Genomic DNA, 21,212 nt, shown 5'->3' with positions numbered 1-21,212 from the left:
AATTCTAGAAGGCAACAGGCATTTATCTATCAGTCTTGTTCCCATCCAATGAGTTCTGCTGCAGTTTATCATTTGAGATTTGTTCATGGAATGTGGGTGTTGTTGATAGGCCAACATTTATGGTCCATGGCTAATTACGCTGGAAGTGGTGGTATTGAGCTGCCACCTTGGGCTGAAACCTCTGGGGAAGAGAATTCCCATTTGAACAACCCATGCGAATTTCTCATTACTGCTCCGACCAATGTTGGAGGGTCACTGTGTCCTTTTCCAGCCCCACTTCTCCACTGGTTACAGCAGGTTGGAAGTGTAACCTAGGTCATTCTCTCGAAAAATATGAGACACAGAGTCACACACGTACAAACACATATACAATCATACATGTCAGAAGAGGAAAACGAATAGGAAAAGGTTTCCAGAGTTTCATAGTAGTTGAACTCATTTCAAGTGGAAGAGAGATAATGTGCCCCAACTGATACTCTGTCTGCGACCTTATTCTACTTAAACAAGCTGCTGGTATGAGACTTCTTCCTGAACAGTTGGATTTGGCAGAATTATCTTTCCTTCAAGCAGGGGAGCGATTCCCATGAATCCCCAACAGGAATCCTCCAAGTTTGGTAAAGATAACTCAGGCATTTTTTACGCTCACATTTTGGTCTCAGGAGGGACAAAGTGAGAGAGCGGGTGGAATAGACTGTGGCTTACGGCCATAAGATCATCGGATTTAGAAACAGAAATTAGGCCATTTAGCCTATCGATTCTGATCCACTATTTAATTATGGCTGAAATATTTCTCAACACCATTCTCCTGCTTTCTCCCTGTAACTCTTGGTCCCTTTGATACTCAAGAAGCTAACTATCTCTATCTTAAATATACACAATGACCTGACCTCCACTGCCTTCTGTGAAAATGAATTCCATAGATTCTCCACTCTCTGGATGAAGACGTTTCTCCTTACCTCCGTTCTAAAAGGATTTCCCGTTACTCTGATGTTGTATCCTTGGGTCCTAGAGTATCATACCAATGGAAGTTTTCTCACCATCAGCACTGTCCAAGCCATTTAGTGTTCTGTATGTTTCAATTAGATCCCTCCACATCCCTCTGAACTCCATCAAGAACATACCCAGAGTCCTCAAACATTCTCATATGTTAAGCTTTTCGTTTCTGGGACCATTCCCATGTACCTCCTGTGAATCCATTCCAAGGTCAGCACATCCTTCCTGAGATATGGGGCTCAGAACAGCGCACAATACTCCAAATATGGTCTGACAAGAGCTTTAGAGAGCCACAGAAGTACGTCCCTGCTTTTCTATTCAAATCCTTTCCAAATAAATTCCATCACTGCATTCGCCTTCCTCACTACTGTCTCAGCCTGCAAGTTTACATTGAGAGAATCCTGGAGTAGAACTCCCAAGTTCCTTTGCACTTCAGACATCTGAATTTTCTCGGTAGCCGATGTTTGTATTCTTCCTAACAAAGTGCATGTTCCCACAATTTCCCACTTGTACTCCATCTGCCACTTCTTTGCCCATTATCCTAACCTATCCAAAGCCTTCGTGATCCTCCCTGCCTCTTTGACGTTACCTGTCCCTATACCTATCTTTGTTTCATCTACAAATGGAGATAGAATGCCTTCAGATCCTTCATCTGGATCGTTATTGTATAAAGTGAAAAGTTGTGGTCCCAACACTGAGCCTTATGGAACACCACTTGTCACCGGCTGTCATCCTGAGAAGGACACTTCTATCGACACTCTTTGCTTCCTGCCAGACAGCCGAACTTCTATCCATGCTAGCACCTTGCCTCTAACACAACGGGCCCTTGCCTTACTCAGTAGCCTCCTGCCAACACATTGTCAAAATCTTCTGGAAGTCCAGGTGGATGAAATCCATTGGCTAGCCTTGTTCTAAGCTGCCCGTTACGTCCTCAAGGATTTCTAGCAGATTTTCCAGTAATGACTACCCCTTGACGAAACCAGCTAACTTTGTCCGAATTTACCATCCACATCCAAGTATTCAGAAATCTCATCCTTCACAATGGATTCCAGGATCTTACCCACAGCCAAGTTTAAATTAGTCAGTCAGTAGTTTTCCGTTTTTTGCAATAATTTTAAACAGGGGTATCACGTTAGCGATTTTCCAGTCCTCTGGGAATATCCCTGATTCCAGGGTTTCCTGAAAGATCACCACCAACGCCTCCCCCGTCTCATCAGCTATCTGCCTTATAAATCTGGAGTGGAGTCCATCTGGTCCAGGTGATTTACTTAACTTCAGGCCATTCAGTTTTCCCAGCACCTTTTCCTCGGTGATGCCCACCTTACTCGGGTCTGTCCACTAAGTCTTTTCAATGTTTGGGATATTACTCGTGTTTTCAACCGTGAAGACTGACACCAAGTAATTTTTCAGCTCCTCAGCCATTTCCTTGTTCCACATTACTATCTCTCCTGTGTCAATCTCTCGCGATCAGATGCCTCTCGTTTGTCCTCTATGTTTCGAAAGAAGCTCTTATATTCTTTCTTTACAATACTGGCTTACTTACCCTCATATTTAATCTTCTCACTGCATATTTTTTGTAGCTCTTTGTTGATCTTTGCAAGTGTTACGACATGGTGGTGAACGCCTGTGTTAATGAAAGCAAACACCCAGAAAAGCTCACCTCACCTCGTAATCTCTTACAATATGAGTGAGAGAGTACTCCCAAATTCGACTATTTAAAGAAAATAACGCCAATTTATTCTTAACTGTGAAAGTGAACATTACGCCACAACTATTTACAACTTTAACCAACCCACCCCCCACAACTGCCCCCAACTCTCTAATAATATGATGTTTCAAGAAGACACTGATGAAGATTACATCAACTTAATTTCAAAACCACACAACCACTGCCGTTCTCTGTGATGTTACTCTCCTGTCTGCTGAATTCCCTGGGTCGTCGTATTTCGGTTTCCTGTGAATATGTTTCATATGAAAAAATATGTATGATAGTGAGTACTTCCTAATTTCTTGCGGAGAAAGATGGTTGATTCCCAGAGTTCTTCCGTCTCGATGGCATCTGCTCTCTCCCTAATTTTCAAAACGTTCACATTTTTATATCCCCAGCATCAAATTGTCTCACTGGTTCTGTGTTGGCAAAACAATACATTCAATCTCGATTTTCTTTCAGTGACAGAGAGAGTGAAGGAAAGATAGTGTTTCATGCAATAGCGAGAGTGGAGGAGCAAGAACCTTGTTCGGGGGCAGGTGCTGTAACAGATATACAGAGAGTATGAGCGAGTAGAGAGAAGAGGGAGACATTTGTCCTGGCAGAGCGGGGAAGGTTATTGTCGCTTGTCCTGTATTGATGGGCATTTCTTCAGATATTCTCACCAATGTTGTGTCCAAGTCTATCACGAATAATACCACAGAACACATCGCACAGCTTCTTCAGAATCAGTTTGCATGGATCTTGCAATCAACAAGGAGGAACAAACATTGGTGCCTTATTTACCTAAACTAAAACTGCTGTGCCATTTTGTGCATCCGATTCTCTGGAAATTAGATATGCAAATATCGTGGGTGCTGCAGCAATTCTGGATGATCTAAAATTGCATCTAAACTGCGTTAACTAAATGATTGCTAATGCTGTGGAAAAATAAATTTCTTGTGTGTATGAGGTAGGCTGAAGAGTATGTTGTGAACCAAAGTAGAGAGCAGGTTATTTCGGGCGTGGTGTTGTGTGGTGAGAAGGACTGATTACTTACCGTGCTCTGAGGCAGCTTTTGGGCAATCGTGACTTTTACATGGCGTCTGCAAGCAATATAGAATGTTTGAACATTACACTCAAACATCATGGAAACCCAAAGGCTAGAGAGTCAAGTGAATTGGAAAAATACAATATGACATTTAGTGTGAGAAAAACAATGGTTGTTTGTGATGGAAATACTGTAAAGTCTGAAAAATATGTACATATGACTAAGTTACAAACACCAAAGAAAGGGAAGGTGACTCATTGATGGTTTACGTAAGAAATTAATGATTGCATTAAATCTAAGGAAGCAGCTTCAGAAGAATTCCAGATATTGTGCAAACCTGAACATTCTGAGAGATTTACTTTTCTGAAAATAAGGACGAAGAAAGTGTTAAGGAAATCAAAAAGAACATGAATACAAGCAAACAGGAAACACAAAGACTGCTCAAATCTGTGATCCATACACCAAAATAAAACAAAAGTAAGACCAAATGTGGGAAATTGTAAGGTATAGGAGAATTTATTGTGGGGAACAAGGAAATATCACAGAAACTAACCAGCTACTTTGCATCTGTCTTCATGGAGAAAGCGCCAGGAAATCTCTGTGTAAAGCAAGTGATCACATGGGACTTGTGGAACTTAAGACATAAAGTCAATTCATATCAGCAACAAGGTAGTACTTGAAAATTGAGCTAGATTGATCATTGCTAAGTCTGATGGGCCAGATATACTTCATATCAAATTGTCAGAAATAAAGCAGCATATTAATTGAACTGTCGTTGAATGTGTTTTATTTTCCTGTCGATGCTGCAAAGGCCATAGCCATTGTAGATACCTGAAAGGTAGTAAACATTATCCATCTATGTACACAGGGAAGAAGAGATTAACTGGAGAACTGCAGACCAATTAATTTGACATATGTAGGGAAACAGTTGCAATCCATTATATAAGATGTGATATTGGGTACTTAGAAATGAACAGCAACATTGCAGAGAATCACAATGCATTTCTGACACAGAATTCATGCCTGACAAACCTCGGAATTATTTGAAGTTGTTTCTTGCAGCATAGACTATGGACAATCAGTGGAAGTAGTGTATTTGGATTTTCAGAAGTCTTAGTGAGAAAAATTTCTGGCTGTAACAGCTGCTCCTTTTTTTGAGGTATTTTAGGCATTGGAAGTGATTTCCTCGAATTCCAGGAGCAGCAATTACTGTTTTGTATGCTGTTGCATTGTTTTGGAACTTTGGGGAAAAAAGTCAAAGCAACAGCATTTTTAAGAGGGAAAAGAACAGACAAAGGAAGCACATGGTGAGGGGAAGAAACTGACAGGACGGCGTACCTGCACAGTTACTGCCTTTGACGTTTGAATTCATGTATTGCTGGATATCGGAGAGCATCTAGGCAAATTAACAAACAGTGAAATTTACAACTGGTTTGGAGGAACTGTATGGGCAAGGTTCCCAGCCAGATAAGTGAATAGTTTTAACTCTGTCCTACAGAAAGTCTGCAGAAGTGAGTCGGGTGGGTTCTTCCTTAATTATATGTTTCTTGAGATATGTCGCTTGATTAATCTTAAAATATAAGCCATAAATATTAATTTAACCTGGGGCAGTGTTTTGTAGAGGAACAAGACAATTTTGTTTTTCTGGGTCAGTAGATTGTGAAGGTGCACATATGGTCTTAGTAGAACCATATGCGTTTTTTGTCAGATGTCGGAGCTCAAAGAGGATTTAAGAGTTACTGTGGATTATATCTGCAATATATGCTTCTAGTTGCGAATCCTATCAGATCGAATGGATCGGTTGGGGAGACAGTTCGAGACAGTGAAGAATTAGTAACAGCAACAGTATAAATGATGGCTGTTATAGGAAGGGGGAAAGTCTCAGATACAGTCACATTGATGGGTCAACTCCAAGAAATGTAAGATAGATAAGCAGCTAGTACAGGAGTCTTCTGGGGCTGTCCCCATTTCAAACAAATATGCTGTTTTTGAAAACGTAGGGGGTGATGGTTTCACAGGGGAACGTAGCACGAACAGGCAAGTTTCTGTTATTGAGACTGTCTCTTATGCAAATTGGGATACGTCGGATCCAACGACGTCAATTGTGTTAGGGGTCTCCCTAGTCTGAGGTACAGACAGTGGTTTGTGTGGCCAGCAGATAAAAAGCAGATTGGTGTCTTGCTTCCCTGGTGCCAGGATCAAGGCTGTCTCAGAAAGGGTGCAGAATGTTCTCACAGGGGAGAGGCGTCAGCAAGAGGTCATTGTCCACATCGGAGCCAATGACATAGGAAGGGAAAGGTTTGAGATTCTGGACGGAGATTGCAGGGTGTTAGACAGAAATTTTAAAAGGAGGTTCTCGAGAGTAGTAATATCTGGATTACTCCCGGCGCTACAAGATTGTGAGGGCAGGAATAGGAGGATAGAGCAGATGAATACATGGCTGTGGAGCTGGTGTATGGGAGAAGGATTCACACTTTTGGATCATTGGAATCTCTTTTGGGTAGAAGGGACCTGTACCAGAAGGACGGATTGCACCTAAATTGTAAGGTGATGAATATACTAGCAGAGAGATTTGCTAGAGCTGCTCGGGAGGATTTAAACTAGTAAGGTGGGGGGTGGGGGCGCAGGAAGATAGTGAGGAAATAGATCAATCTGAGATTGGTACAATTGAGAACAGAAACGAGTCAAACAGTCAGGGCAGCCAGGGACGAGGTAGGACTAACAAAGTAAACTGTATTATTTCAATGCAAGGGGCCTAACAGGGAAGGCAGATGAACTCAGGGCATGGTTAGGAACATGGGACTGGGATATCATAGCAATTACAGAAACATGGCTCAGGGATGGGCAGGACTGGCAGCGAAATATTTCAGGATACAAATGTTATAGGAAAGATAGAAAGGGAGGTAGGAGAGGAGGCAGAGTGATTAGGGATAGTATTATAGCTGTATCGAGGGAGGATATTTCTGGAAATACATCCAGGGAAGTTACTTAGGAAGAACTGAGAAAAAGGAACGGGATGATCACCTTAATTGGATTGTATTATAGACCCCCTAATAGAGGGAATTTGAGAAACAAACTTGTAAGGAGGCCTCAGCTATCTGTAAGAAAGTAGGGTGATTATGGGAGGAGATTTTAGGTTTCCAAACATAGACCTGGTCTGCCATAGCGTTAAGAGTCTAGATGGAGAGGAATTTGTTAAGTGTGTACAAGAAAATCTTCTGATTCAGTATGTGGATAAACCTACTGGAAAAGGTAAGCAGAAAAAGGGGGAGATACTAAACGAGTATTTTGCATCAGTATTTAATGTGGAAATGGATATGGAAGATATAGAATGTCAAGAAATAGATGGTTACACGTTGAAAAATGTCCATATACAGAGGAGGGAGTGCTGGATGTCTTGAAACGGGTAAAGGTGGATAAGTCACCTGGACCTGAAAAGGTGTACCCTAGAATTCTGTGGGAAGCTAGAGAGGTAATTGCGAGACTTCTTGCTGAGACATTCGTACCGTTGATAGTCATAGGAGAGGTGCCAGAAGACTGGAGTTTGGCAAATGTGGTGTTTAAAAAGGGTGCAACGGACAAGCCAGGGAACTATAGGCCAGTGAGCCTGACGTCGGTGGTAGGCAAGTTGTTGGAGGGAATCCTGAAGGACAGGATAGAACATAAAACATAGAACATCGAAAGGTACAGTGCAGTACAGGCCCTTCGGCCCTCGATGTTGCGCCGACCGAAGCCTCCCTAACCTACACGAGCCCAATAACCTCCATATGCTTATCCAATGCCCACTTGAATGACCATAAAGAGGGAGAGTCCACCACTGATACTGGCAGGGCATTCCATGAACTCACAACCCGCTGAGTAAAGAATCTACCCCTAACATCTGTCCTATACCAACCTCCCCTTAATTTAAAGCTATGTCCCTTAGTAACAGCTGACTCCAAACGCTGAAAAAGGTTCTCACTGTCAACCCTATCTAAACCCCAGTCATCTTGTACACCTCTATCAAATCTCCCCTAAACCTTATTTTCTCCAATGACAACAGCCCCAAGTGCCTCAGCCTTTCCTCATACGATCTTCCTACCATGCCAGGTAACATCCTGGGAAAACTCCTCTGCACCTGTTCCAGTGGCTCCACATCCTTCCTATAGTATGGCGACCAAAACTGTACACAATACTCCAGATAAGGCCACACCAGAGTCTTATACAACTGCAACACGACCTCAGGACTCCAGAACTCAATTCCTCTACCAATAAAGCCCAGTACACCATATGCCTTCTTCACAGCACTATTTACCTGGGTGGCAACTTTCAGATATCTGTGTACATGGACACCAAGATCCCTCTGCGCATCCACACTACCAAGTAGCCTACCATTAGCCCATTAATCCATCTTCTTATTACTCCTACCAAAGTGAATGACTTCACACTTAGCTACATTGAACTCCAATTGCCACCTTTCTGCCCAGCTCTGCAACTTATCTATATCCCGCTATTACCTGCCACATCCTTCTTCGCTGTCCACAACTCCACCGACTTTCGTATCATCCACAAACTTGCTCACCCAGCCTTCAAGCCCCTCCTCCAGGTCATTTATAAAAATGACAAACAGCAATGGTCCCAAAACAGATCCTTGTGGAACACCGCTAGTAACTGTACTCCAAGATGAACCTTTACCATCAGCTACTACCCTCTGTCTCCTTCCAGCCAGCCAATTCCTAATCCAAACCTCTAATGCACCCTCAATGCCATACCTCCGTAATTTTCGCAGTAGCCTCCCATGGGGTACCTTATCGAACGCCTTGCTAAAATCCATATACACCACATCTACTGCTTTACCCTGGTCCACTTCCTTGGTCACCTTCTCGAAGAACTCAGTAAGGTTTGTGAAGCACGACCTGCCCTTCACAAAACCATGCTGACTATACTTGATCACATTATTCTTATCCAGATGTACATAAATCCTATCCCTTACAATTCTCTCTAAGACTTTGCCCACAACAGAAGTGAGACTCACTGGCCTATAGTTACTAGGACTGTCCCTACTCCCCTTCTTGAACAAGGGGACCACATTCGCTATCCTCCAGTATTCTGGCACTATTCCTGTAGACAACGACGACATAAAACTCAAGGCCAATGGCTCTGCTATCTCCTCCCTAGCTTCCCAGAGGATCCTAGGATAAATGTCATCAGGCCCAGGGGACTTATCTATTTTCACTCTTTCCAGTATTCCCCGGACCTCTTCCCTACATACCTCAAAGCCATCCATTCTAATCACTTGTGACTCAATATTCACATCAGCAACAATGTCCTGTTCCTGAGTGAATACTGACGAAAAGTATTGATTTAGTGTCTCTCCAATCTCCTCTGCCTCCACGCACAACTTCACACTACTATCCTTGACTGGACCGATACCTACCCTAGTCATCCTTTTATTCCTGACATACCTTTAGAAAGCCTTAGGGTTTTTCCTTATCCTACCAACTAAGGACTTTTCATGTCCCCTTCTTGCTGCTCTTAGCTCTCTCTTTAGATCCTTCCTGGCTACCTTATAACTCTCAATCGCCCCAACTGAACCTTTACGCCTCATCTTTACATAGGCCACCCTCTTCCCTTTGACAAGGGATTCCAATTACTTATTAAACCACGGCTACCTTACAAGACCCTTTCCTCCCTGCCTGACTGGTACATACTTATCAAGGACACCCAATAGCTGCTCCTTGAACAAGCTCCACATATCATTTGTGTCCTTCCCTTGAACCCTATTTATCCAATCCACACATCCTAAGTCATGCCTCACCGCATCATAATTTCCCTGCCCCCAGCTACAACTGCTGCCCTGCAGTGCACACTTATCTCTCTCCATCACTAGAGTAAAAGTCACCGAGTTGTGGTCACTGTCCCCGAAGTGCTCACCTACCTCCAAGTCTAACACCTGGTCTTGTTCATTACCTCGAACCAAATCCAGTATGGCCTCACCTCTTGTTGGCCTGTCTACATATTGTGTCAAGAAACCCTCCTGCACACATTGGACAAACACCGACCCATCTAACGAACTCAAGCTATAGCTTTCCCAGTCAATATCTGGGAAGTTAAAGTCTCCCATAACAACCACCCTACTACTTTCACTCATCTCCTGAATCATCCTTGCAATACGTTCCTCTACGTCTCTCGGACTATTAGGAGGCCTGTAGAAAACTCCTAACAGGGTGACCTCAGCTTTTCTATTTCTAACCTCAGCCCAAACTACCTCAGATGGCAAGTCTTCCTCCATCGTCCTTTCCACCACTGTAATACTATCCTTGACAAGCAATGCCACACCTCCCCCTCTTTTACCCCCACCTCTGACCCTCCTAAAACATTTAAACACTGGAACCTGCAATAGAAATTCCTGTCCCTGTTCTACCCACCCACGTCTCTGTAATGGCCACAACATCGAAGTTCCAGGTACCAACCCACGCTGCAAGTTCACCTACCTTATTTCTTATACTTCTGCCATTGAGGTATACATACTTCCAGCCACTTTCCTGTTTACCGGCACCCTCCTTTGAGATTGAAGCCTTGCTCCTAACCTCCCTACACTCAAGGTCCTGTACCCTAAAGCTACAGTCCAGGTTCCCATGCCCCTGCAGAGTTAGTTTAAACCCTCCCAAAGAGCACTAGCAAACCTCCCCCCAAGGATGCTGGTGCCCCTCAGGTCCAGGTGGAGACCATCCTGTTTATAGAGGTCCCACCTTCCCCAGAAAGAACCCCAGTTGTCCAGAAACCGGAATCCCTCCCTCCTGCACCATCCCTGTATACACATATTTAACTGTTCCATGCAGTTCGAAAGACAAGGACTGATTAGGGATAGTCAACATGGCTTTGTGGGGGGAAATCCTATCTCACAACTTTGACTGAGTTTTAAGAAGAAGTAACGAAGAGGATTGATGAGGGCAGAGCGGTAGATGTGATCTATATGGACTTCAGTAACACGTTCGACAAGATTCTCCATGTGGGAGACTGGTTAGCAAGTTTAGATCTCATGGAATACATGGACAACCAGCCAATTGGATACATAACGCGCTCAAAGGTTGAAGACAAGGGGTGGAGGTGGAGGGTTGTTTTCAGACTGCAAGCCTCAGGAGTACCACAAGGATCAGTGCTGGGTCCTTTTTTTGCCATTTATATAAATAATTTGGATGCGAGCGTAAGAGGTATCGTTAGTAAGTTTGCAGATGACACCAAAATTGTAGACGTAGTGGACAGCAAAGAAGGTTACGTCCGTGTACAACAGGATCTTGATCAGATGGGCCAATGGGCTGAGAAGTGGCAGATGTGTTAAATTCAGATAAATGCGAGGTGCTGCATTTTGGGAAAGAAACTTTTAGCATGACTTTTCCACTTAATTGTAAGGTCCTGGGGAGTGTTGCTGAACAAAGAGACTTTGGAGTGCAGGTTCATAGTTCCTTGAAAGTGGAGTCACACGTAGATAGGATAGTGAAGAAGGCGTTTGTTTTGCTTTCCTTTATTGGTTAGAGTACCGAGTATAGGAGTTGAGAGGTCATGTTGCGGCTGAACGGGACACTGGTTAGTACACTGTTGGAATATTGCGTGCAATTCTTGTCTCCTTCCTATCGGAAATATGTTGTGACACTTGGAAAGGTTGAGGAAAGATTTACAAGGATGTTGACAGGGATGGAGGATTTGAGATATATGGAGAGGCTGAACAGCCTGGGGCTGGTTTCCCTTGAGAGTCGGAGGCTGAGGGGTGACCTTATTGAGATGTACAAAATTATGAAGGGCATGGAGAGGATAAATAGTAAAAGTTTTTTTTCCCTGGGTTCGGGAAGTCCAGAACTAAAGAGCATAGATTTAGGTTAAGAGGGGAACAATGTTGGGCGGCACGGTGGCACAGTGGTTAGCACTGCTGTCTCACAACTCCAGATTCCATTCCCACCTCAGGCGACTCTCTGCGTGGAGTTTGCACATTTTTCCCGTGTCTGCGTGTTTTTCCTCCCACAATCCAAAAATGTGCAGGCTAGGAAATTTGGTTATGCTAAATTGAAAATAGTGTTATTGTGTAGGGAATGGGTATATGTGGGTTGCGCTTCTGCGGGTCGGTGTGGGTTTGTTTCCACACTATAAGTAACCTGATCTAAATGTAAAAGTGACCGAAGGGGCAACTCTTTCACACAGACAGTGGTACGTGTATGGAATGAACTGCCAGAGGATGTGGTGGAGGCTGGTACAATTGTAGCATTTAAAAGGCATTTGGATGGTTATATGAATAGGAAGAGTTGGAGGGATATGGGCCAGAGGCAGGCAGTGGGACTAGATGGGGTTGGGATATCTGCTAGATATGGATGGATTGGACTGAAGGGTCTGTTTCCATGCTGTACATCTCTATGACCCTATAACTCACACAGTCAGTTCGTAAATGAAATTAGTGTCAATGGTGTTTGGAGGAATACGTGTAATTGGAAAGTTAAAGTTAGGTTGGAGTTTGTTTAAGGGAATCGGAATATAGAGGTAAAGACATCATGAAGTAGTTGCATAGAGTGTTGGTGAGAGTGTACCTGAGGTATTGAGTGCAGTGTTGGTGACCTAATCTAAGAAAGATTACACTGATCACAGAGGACGTGCAATGGACATTCTCCAGATTAATTCCTGAGATGACAAGAGTTTCTGATGGGGAGATTTGTCTTGCGACCTCTCCAGTTTCAAAGCATGAGAGGTGATCGCAGTGAAATTTCAAAAATCTATGATACATGTGATGAGGTGGAAATAAATAGGATGTTTCTCGAGCTGTTTACTCAATATTTAAGGCACATAATGGCAGGATAAGGGATATGCCATTTAAGACCATAATAAGGAGGAAATGCTTCCCTCGGAGGGGACTGACTAACACAGGGGTATGGAAGCCTGTTGGCAGGGCAAGATTAAGGAGAATCCCCAGATATTCTTCACGTACATCAAGTGGAACAGAACAACCAGGGAACATGTCGGGCCTATTAGTGATTTGGCAAGTTGTATCCAAACTCAACTTCATGGTAGATGGCTGTTTGTGTGACTGGAGCCCAATTTCTCCGGTGTACCGCAGAGATCAGTGCTGTGTCCCTTATTATTTGTGATATTCATAAGAGATGTGAATGTGAAGTGGGTGGGGGAGTGTGATAAGTAGGTTTGTGTTTGACACAAAGATTGGCCGGATGGTTGTCAGTGAGGAGGAAGGTCTTATGTTACAGGAAGGTACAGATGGAATGGTCAGATAGTCAGATCAGTGGCAGATGCAATGTAACCCTGATAAACCCTTACACTTTGGAAGAAGGTACCAGCCAGGGGAGTACTCAAAGAATTGCACCACACTAGGAAGCTGAAAGGGTGCTTCTCCACACATTCCTGAATGTGACTAAATATGATAATTGATAGTTCAGCATGACTGTAGATAAAGCCTTTATTCATTGACCCAAAGATTATACGAATTTAATATGGCACTTTGGTCAGACCAAATTACAAATTGTGTGCCGTTCTGGGAGCCACATTACAGGAAGAATGTGATTGTACTGGATGAGGTGCAGAGGAGATTTACCATGATGTTCCCTGGGATGGAACATATGAGCTGTGGAGAGAGGCTGGGTAAGCTCGAGTTATTTATTTTGGAGCAGAGGAAGTTGAGTGGGTAAGTAATTCAGGTTTAAGATTACAAGGATCATGGACAGGGTGAATAGACAACAGCTGTTCTTTTTAGTCAAAGTTTCAGCTTCCTTACAGTCTGAAACCAGGGAATGGAGAATGGAGAACAGAGAAACATGACACAGCTACTTAACTTCTGTCTTCAGAGAAAAAGACATAAACAAAGCCTTCGCAGCAATAGGAGAAAATCTGAGTCTGATGAGAAATGACATAGAATGAAATTAGTAAATATACAAATTTGGAGATATTATTGGAACTGAATATAATGGACATAGAAAAAAATCAACACACATTGATGAAACGGGAAACATATTTGAGAAACTGACAGGCACATTAATTACAGAAAAAAACAATAGATGCACTGAACTTGGATTTTCAGCAAGAATTTTAATAGAGTCCCAAGCCTAGTGTGCAAAGTAAAAACACAGGGGTAAGGGGTTATATATGAATATGATTTTAAAATGGGAGTGTTGACAGGAAACAATGAGTAGGAATAAATGGATGGTTTTCAGTTTGGAAGGCTCATGGGGCATCGCAATGATTGGTGCTGGGGCGCAAGATATTCACAATACATCTCAAACATCTCGTTGAGGGAATCAAATGCAAAGTTTCCAAGTCTGCTGACGGAACTAGGATTTTGAAAGGTGAGGAGGATGTGAAAAAAAACTTCAAGGTGATTGAAACAAATGAAGTGAATGAGTAAATATGTGGCAGATGAAGAGCAGTGTGGATAGATGTGATGTTGTCTACTTTGTTGGGAAACACTAAAATTCCAGCTAACCATTGGAAAAGGAAGTGGTTGAGAATTGTCGATCTATGAAGGGAACTGCACTTTTCTTTTGTTATTGTTTGGACAGACGTCTGAGTTCCATGCAGGGCAGTGAGTTCTGAAAACAGAGGCCAATACAGGGAATACATTGGCACGCTGACCAGTTTACGCAGACCCACCAATTGGGGAGCTGTAACATTGAAAAGGATCTGGGATCTCTCTGTACACCACTCACTGAAAGCAATATTGCAGGAACAGAAAGTAGTCAGGAAGATAAAGGGGGAAATGACCCTTATTTCAGGTGGACTTGAGTCCAGCAGTAAGGGTGTCTCAGTGGAACTGTACAGGACCTTGGTGAGACCTCAACTCGAACATTGTGCAGTGTTGTGTGCAGTTTTGGTCTCCGTACCTAATAAAGGACAAACCTGACATTGAGGGAATGCAGTGAAGGATGACCAGACTGATCTCTGGGATGACAGACTTTTTGTGGGAGCAAACTTTGGGGCGACGGAGCCTGTATTCCATGGGGTTGAGGAAAATGAATGGCGATCTCAGTGATATATATAAAACACTGACAGAGTTAGGTAGATTGGAAGCAGTGATGATAATTCCCCTGGCTGGGACGTCTAAAACAAGAGGCCACAGTATTAGGTACAGTCAGGTCACATTGCATTTAGATAAGAATAAATGTCTGCATTCAGAGACGGGTGAACCTGGGAATTCTCTTTGACATAAGGCTGTGGAAGACAAGGCACTGAAGACTAATAAGGATATCTAGACACCGAAAGGATGGGGGAGAGAGCAGGAGTGTGGTGTAGAAATAAAGTTCAAAGTTTGGTAGAAGATTTGTAGCTCGTGTGCTCGTTGTTGTGGTTCTGTTCGCCGAACTGAGAATTTGTCTTGCAAACGTTTCGTCCCCTGTCTCGGTGACATCCTCAGTGCTTGGGAGCCTCCTGTGAAGCGCTTCTGTGCTGTTTTCTCCGGTATTTATAGTGGCCTGTCTCTGCCGCTTCCGGTTGTCAGTTCGAGCTGTCCACTGCAGCGGCAGGTATATTGGGTCCAGGTCGATGTGTTTGTTGATAGAGTCTGTGGATGAGTGCCATGCCTCTAGGAATTCCCTGGCTGTTCTCTGTTTGGCATGCCCTATAATGGTAATGTTGTCCCAGTGGAATTCATGTTGCTTGTCGTCTGTGTGTGTGGCTACTAAGGATAGCTGGTCGTGTCGTTTCGTGGCGAGTTGGTGTTCGTGTATACGGATCGTTAACTGTCTTCTGGTTTGTCCTATGTAGTGTTTTGTGCAGTCCTTGCATGGGATTTTGTACACTACATTGGTTTTGCTCATGTTGCGTATTGGGTCCTTCGTTCTGGTGAGTTGTTGTCTGAGCGTGGCTGTTGGTTTGTGTGCTGTTATTAGTCCTCGTGGTCGCAGTAGTCTGGCTGTTAGTTCTGAAATGCTCCTGATGTATGGTAGTGTGGCTAGTCCTTTGGGTTGCGGCATGTCCTCGTTCCGTTGTCTTTCCCTTAGGCATCTGTTTATAAAATTGTGAGGGTATCCGTTTTTGGCGAATACCTTATATAGGTGTTCCTCTTCCTCTTTTTGCAGTTCTGGTGTGCTGCAGTGTGTTGTGGCCCTTTTGAATAGTGTCTTGATGCAACTTCGTTTGTGTGTGTTGGGGTGGTTGCTTTGGACTTGGTCTGTGTGTGTGGCTTTCCTGTAAACCTTTGTGGTGAATTCTCTGTTCAGTGTTCTCTGTACCATCACGTCTAGGAATGGGAGTTGGTTGTCCGTTTCTTCTTCTCTAGTTAATCAGATTCCTGTGAGTGTGGCGTTGATGATCTGGTGTGTGTTCTCTATTTCTGTGTTTTTAATTATTACAAAGGTGTCATCCACGTATCTGACCCAGAGTTTGGTTTGAATTTGCGGTAAGACTGTTTGTTCTAACTTTTGCAACAAACACATCGACCTGGACCCAATATACCGGCCACTACAGCAGACAGCTGGAACTGACCACCGGAAGCGGCAGAGACAGGCCACTATAAATGCCGGAGGAAACAGCACAGAAGCGCTTCACAGGAGGCTCCGAAGCACTGAGGATGTCACCTGGACAGGGGACGAAACGTTTGCAAGACAGATTCCCAGCTTGGCGAACAGAACCACAACAACGAGCACCCGAGCTACAAATCTTCTCCCAAACTTTGAATAAAATGACAACATTTATGGAGTATTGTCAAAAACTAATGATTATCATTACTGTTAAAACTTGAAGAACCTACCCTCAGATCAAGGGCAATCCATCCCAAACCATGTTTCTTACCCCTTTAATTGCTATACCGGGTTGTCAACCGGGGATAATGGATTCCAGGTTTAAACTGTGGGCAGCCAGGGGGGTACCTTGCTTGAGTGATTTAGAATTAGTAGAATCCCTACAGTGTGGATACAAGCCCTTGGGCCCAGCAAGTCCACTTCGAACCTCTGAAGAGTAACCCAACCAGACCCATTCAACAACCATTCTATATTTATCCTGACTAATGTCTGAACTTACAGATCCTGGAACACTTTGAGTGATTTAGCATTGGCAATTCATCTAACCTGCACATCTTTGAGACCGTAGGAGGAAACCTATGCAGTCATAGTTGAGAACATATTAACTCCACACAGCCAGTCACCCAAGACTGGAACCAAACCTGTGACCCTGGTGCCCTGAGTTAGCAGTGCAAACCACTGAGCCACCACGTGTTACTTGAGGGAGAAACAATGATATTATTTGATCAAATAACTCGTAAGTATGAACTACCTAGTAGAGATTTCTTCTGTTTTTTCCAGATTAGAGATTTGATTTTAAAAACACACACTTTTAACAGAGTCTTACAGATCCGATACAGAGAAGCGGGTGCTTATTGCTAAGAATACACTATTTGTCAGTACCCTTTATCATTTGTTGGAGAGTGTCCCCTCAGACAAGACTGTGCACCTTTGTGACGTCTGTGCGAGAGAGTTAGGTGTTTTAGATCTCTTCAGTGACACGGGAGGATATTTGTGAAAATGCTCGAAGGATTTTGATCTGTAATAGGACCTATTCCATGCAGTTGCAAATTCTTCATAGGGTCTATCTAACACCAGATTTTCTCTCAAAATTCAATGTGAGATTATCTTCAGCATGTCCTAAATACAGAATGACTACAGGCACTCTTACTAATTGCATGTGGTCCTGCTGCAGGCTTTGGATATATTGGATCACTGTGTTCGGTGTGGTAGAGTGGGTCTTGGGGGACCGAATTGGAGATAGACACCGTTTCTCTTTTCCTGCACCTGCCCAGAGTGTCTTACGTTGATGCACATGGGAAAAAATATATCCTTACTTTCTGTGCTACGAAATAATATTCTGTTGTGTTGGATGTCTGAAACTCCCAGGATGTGTTGGGTCTTTGTAAGCTCATCATGGAGAATATCCCTTTGGACTTTCTCACCAGTGTGGTGCACCAAAAAAAACAGAGATTAATATAAGTCATAGAGTCATAGAGATGTACAGCATGGAAACAGACCCTTCGGTCCAACCCGTCCATGCCGACCACATATCCCAATACAATCTAGTCCCACCTGCCAGCACCCGGCCCATAACCCTCCAAACCTTTCCTATTCAATATACTCATCCAAATGCCTCTTAAATGTTGCACTTGTACCTGCCTCCCCCACTTCACCTGGCAGCTCATTACATAGGTAAAAACAATGACTGCAGATGCTGGAAACCAGATTCTGTATTAGTGGTGATGGAAGAGCACAGTAGTTCAGGCAGCATCCTGAAATTATTCCTGATGAAGGGCTTTTGCCCGAAACGTCGATTTCGAAGCTACTTGGATGCTGCCTGAACTGCTATGCTCTTCCAGCACCACTAATCCAGAAGCTCATTACATACACGTACCACCCTCTGTGTGAAATAGTTACCCTGTAGGTCTCTTTTATATCTTACTCCTCTCACCTTAAAATTATGCTCTCCAGTTCTGGACTCACTGACCCCAGGGAAAAGACTTTCCCTATATACTCTATCCATGCCCCTTATACTTTTGAAAACCTCGATAATGTCATCCCTCAGCATCCGAAGCTCCAGCGAAAACAGCCTCAGCCTATTGAGCCTCTCTCTATAGGTCAAATCCTCCAATCCTTATAAATCTTTTCTGAACCCTTTCAAGTTTCTCAACATTTTTCCGATAGGAAGGAGAACAGAATTGCACGCAATATTCCAACAGTGGCCGAACCAATATCCTGTACTGCTGCAATATGACCTCCCAACTGCTGTACTCAATACTCTGACCAATAAAGGACTGCATACCAAACGCCTTCTTCACTATCGTATCTACTTGTGACTCCACTTTCAAGGAGCTATGAACCTGCACTCCAAGGTCTCTTTGTTCAACAAAAATCTCTGGGACCTTACCATTAAGTGTATAAGTCCTGCTATGATTTGCTTTCCCAAAATGCAGCACCTCGCCTTTATCTGAATTAAACTCCATCTGCCACTTCTCAGCCCATTGGCCCATCTTGTCAAGATCCTGTTGTAATCTGAGGTGACCTCTTCGCTGTTCACTGTACCTCCAATTTTGGTGACATCTGCAAACATACTAACTGTATCTCATATGCTCGCATCTACGTCATTTATGTCAATGACAAAAAGTAGTGAATCCAGCACCGATCCTTGTGGCACTTTACTGGTCAGAGTCCTCCAGTCTAAAAAACAACCGTCCACCACCACCCTCTGTCTTATACCTTTGACCCAGTTCTGTATCCAAATGGCTAGTTCTCCCTGTATTCCATGAGACCTAACCTGGCTAATCAGTCTCCCAAGGGGAACCTTGTCGAAACCCTTATTGAAGTCCATATGGATCACATCTATCCCTCTGCCCTCATCAATCCTCTTTGATACTTCCTCCAAATACTCAATCATGTTTGTGAGACATGATTGCCCTCGCACAAAGCCATGTTGACTATCCCTAATCAGTCCTTGCCTTTCCAAATACATGCACATCCTGTCCCTCAAGATTCCCTCCAACAGCTTGACCACCACCAACGTCAGGCTCATTGGTCTATAGTTCCTTGGCTTGTCCTTACCACCCTTCTTAAACAGTGGCACCACGTTAGCCACCTCCAGTCTTCTGGCACCTCACCAGTGACTATCCATATTACAACAATCACAGCAGGAGGCCCAGCAAACACTTCTCTAGCTTCCCACAGAGTTCTAGGGTACACCTAATCAGGTCCTGGGGATTTATCGACCTTTAACCGTTTTAAGACACCCAGCACTTCCTCCTCTGTAATATGGACTTTTTGCAAGGTGTCACCATCTATTTCCCGACATGTGACAACTTCCATATCCTTTTCCACAGTAAATACTGATGCAAAAAACTCGTTTAGTATCTCCCCCACACTTCCTGTGCTAGGGAAAGTATTGTGTTGTGTCTGATGTATGAAACACCCCAGCCTCTCCCCCCCCCCCCCCCCCCCCCCCACCCCCAACCCCCAGGGTCTGTTGGCTCGTCGTAAGCTCATCATGGAGAATATCCCTTTGGACGTTTTCACCTGTATGGTGCGCCAGAAAGCAGAGATTTATATAAGATATAGCAATCTTTTTTGGATTACCACGATTAGGTTTATCTGCCACTCTAAAAATGGCTTTTATATAGCAATGACGATATTGTCTAATGAATCTAATATGAAGAATTGTGAACATATGAATGTGTATCAGTTAATGTTCTCGAAGAACAAGAGCTATCGCTTTCTTATTCTGAGCTGTATTATTTATTGATTATTTATTGTTTATTTTTGTTTTTCTTCTGTCCGTTTATAGACTTTAACTTATTTTGTATGTACATGCACATGGGTGAAATATTGTTCAGTTATTTGAGTTATTTTGTTATTGTTTTAATATAATAATAAAAATCTATTTTTCAGTCAAAAAGTTTTTAAAAATATTAAAATGCTAACATTAATAGAACAGAGTCCCAAAGAGCTCTCATTAGATAGACCACTCATGGTGGTTTACGCTGAATGTCACCACACCTTGGGTAATGGGGTGAGGTTGAGAGAGCATCCCCTTCATGGTAACCTCTGTCAGTGAGGGGAATTGAACCTACGCTGGTGGCCTCCCTCTGCATCACAAACCAACCATCCAGCCAACTGAGTGGGTGACTGTGTAACTATTATGCACAGAATCAGTAACTGACAAAGGGCAAGAGAAACATTCATGACAAGGTAAAAGGTCTTTTTGAGATAATCGTCATGGTAACGGCTGAGGATAAAAACGTTCTCTGCTAGAAATTGTATTTTATATTGAGACAAGTGTTTGGAAGCTTTCTTTGGCTGAGTACAATAAGGTGAGACATGTGAAATAACCAGAATGACTAATTGTGATTGGATATCGATAACCATAACATAAGTGCATGTTTTTTATTGGTCTGTGGAAAGCATGCTGACTATTGTATGAATTTATAAAGCAGATGAAATATATTGTTAGGAGAGTCTGTCCCCATGGGAAGTGCCTTTGGAACACATGCTAGAAGAAACACTGGGTAATAAGTTTCTGAGAATCGTCTGTTCGGTAACAGGAAGCTGGGGGTTGAATGACTGAAAGTTCCTGTAACGTGGAGCTGAGAAAAACATCAGATCACCTCCAAACGTATTGAATGTTGGAGCATTTTTGAAGTACACAATAGCCTCATGATGGATTTTAATTGTGTGTGTTTTGAAAAACGTACATCTCTACTCCATCCTCTTACATGTCACATACTGGGGCACAGCCACTTTACTGAAACTGGGAATAAGTTGGAACATGATCTGGAAAATCCCATAATTGGCATTCTCCAGAATATTCTATAACTGTGTGGGGGGCATTAGAGATGCAAGAGAGAAAGAGAGGGAAGGTGCTGTATGCAGTCGTGAGTGTGGTAGAGCATGAGATTTGTTCGGGAACCGGTGCTATAACAGACATACAGTGAGTGTGAGGGAGCAGAGAGAATATGGTGACCCTTATCCTAACAGAGTGGGGAAG

The sequence above is a fragment of the Chiloscyllium punctatum genome, chromosome 7 (genome assembly GCF_047496795.1).
Source record: "Chiloscyllium punctatum isolate Juve2018m chromosome 7, sChiPun1.3, whole genome shotgun sequence".
Taxonomy (NCBI): domain Eukaryota; kingdom Metazoa; phylum Chordata; class Chondrichthyes; order Orectolobiformes; family Hemiscylliidae; genus Chiloscyllium; species Chiloscyllium punctatum.
The sequence above is the reverse complement of the archived record's forward strand: the minus strand, read 5'-3'. Positions refer to the sequence as shown.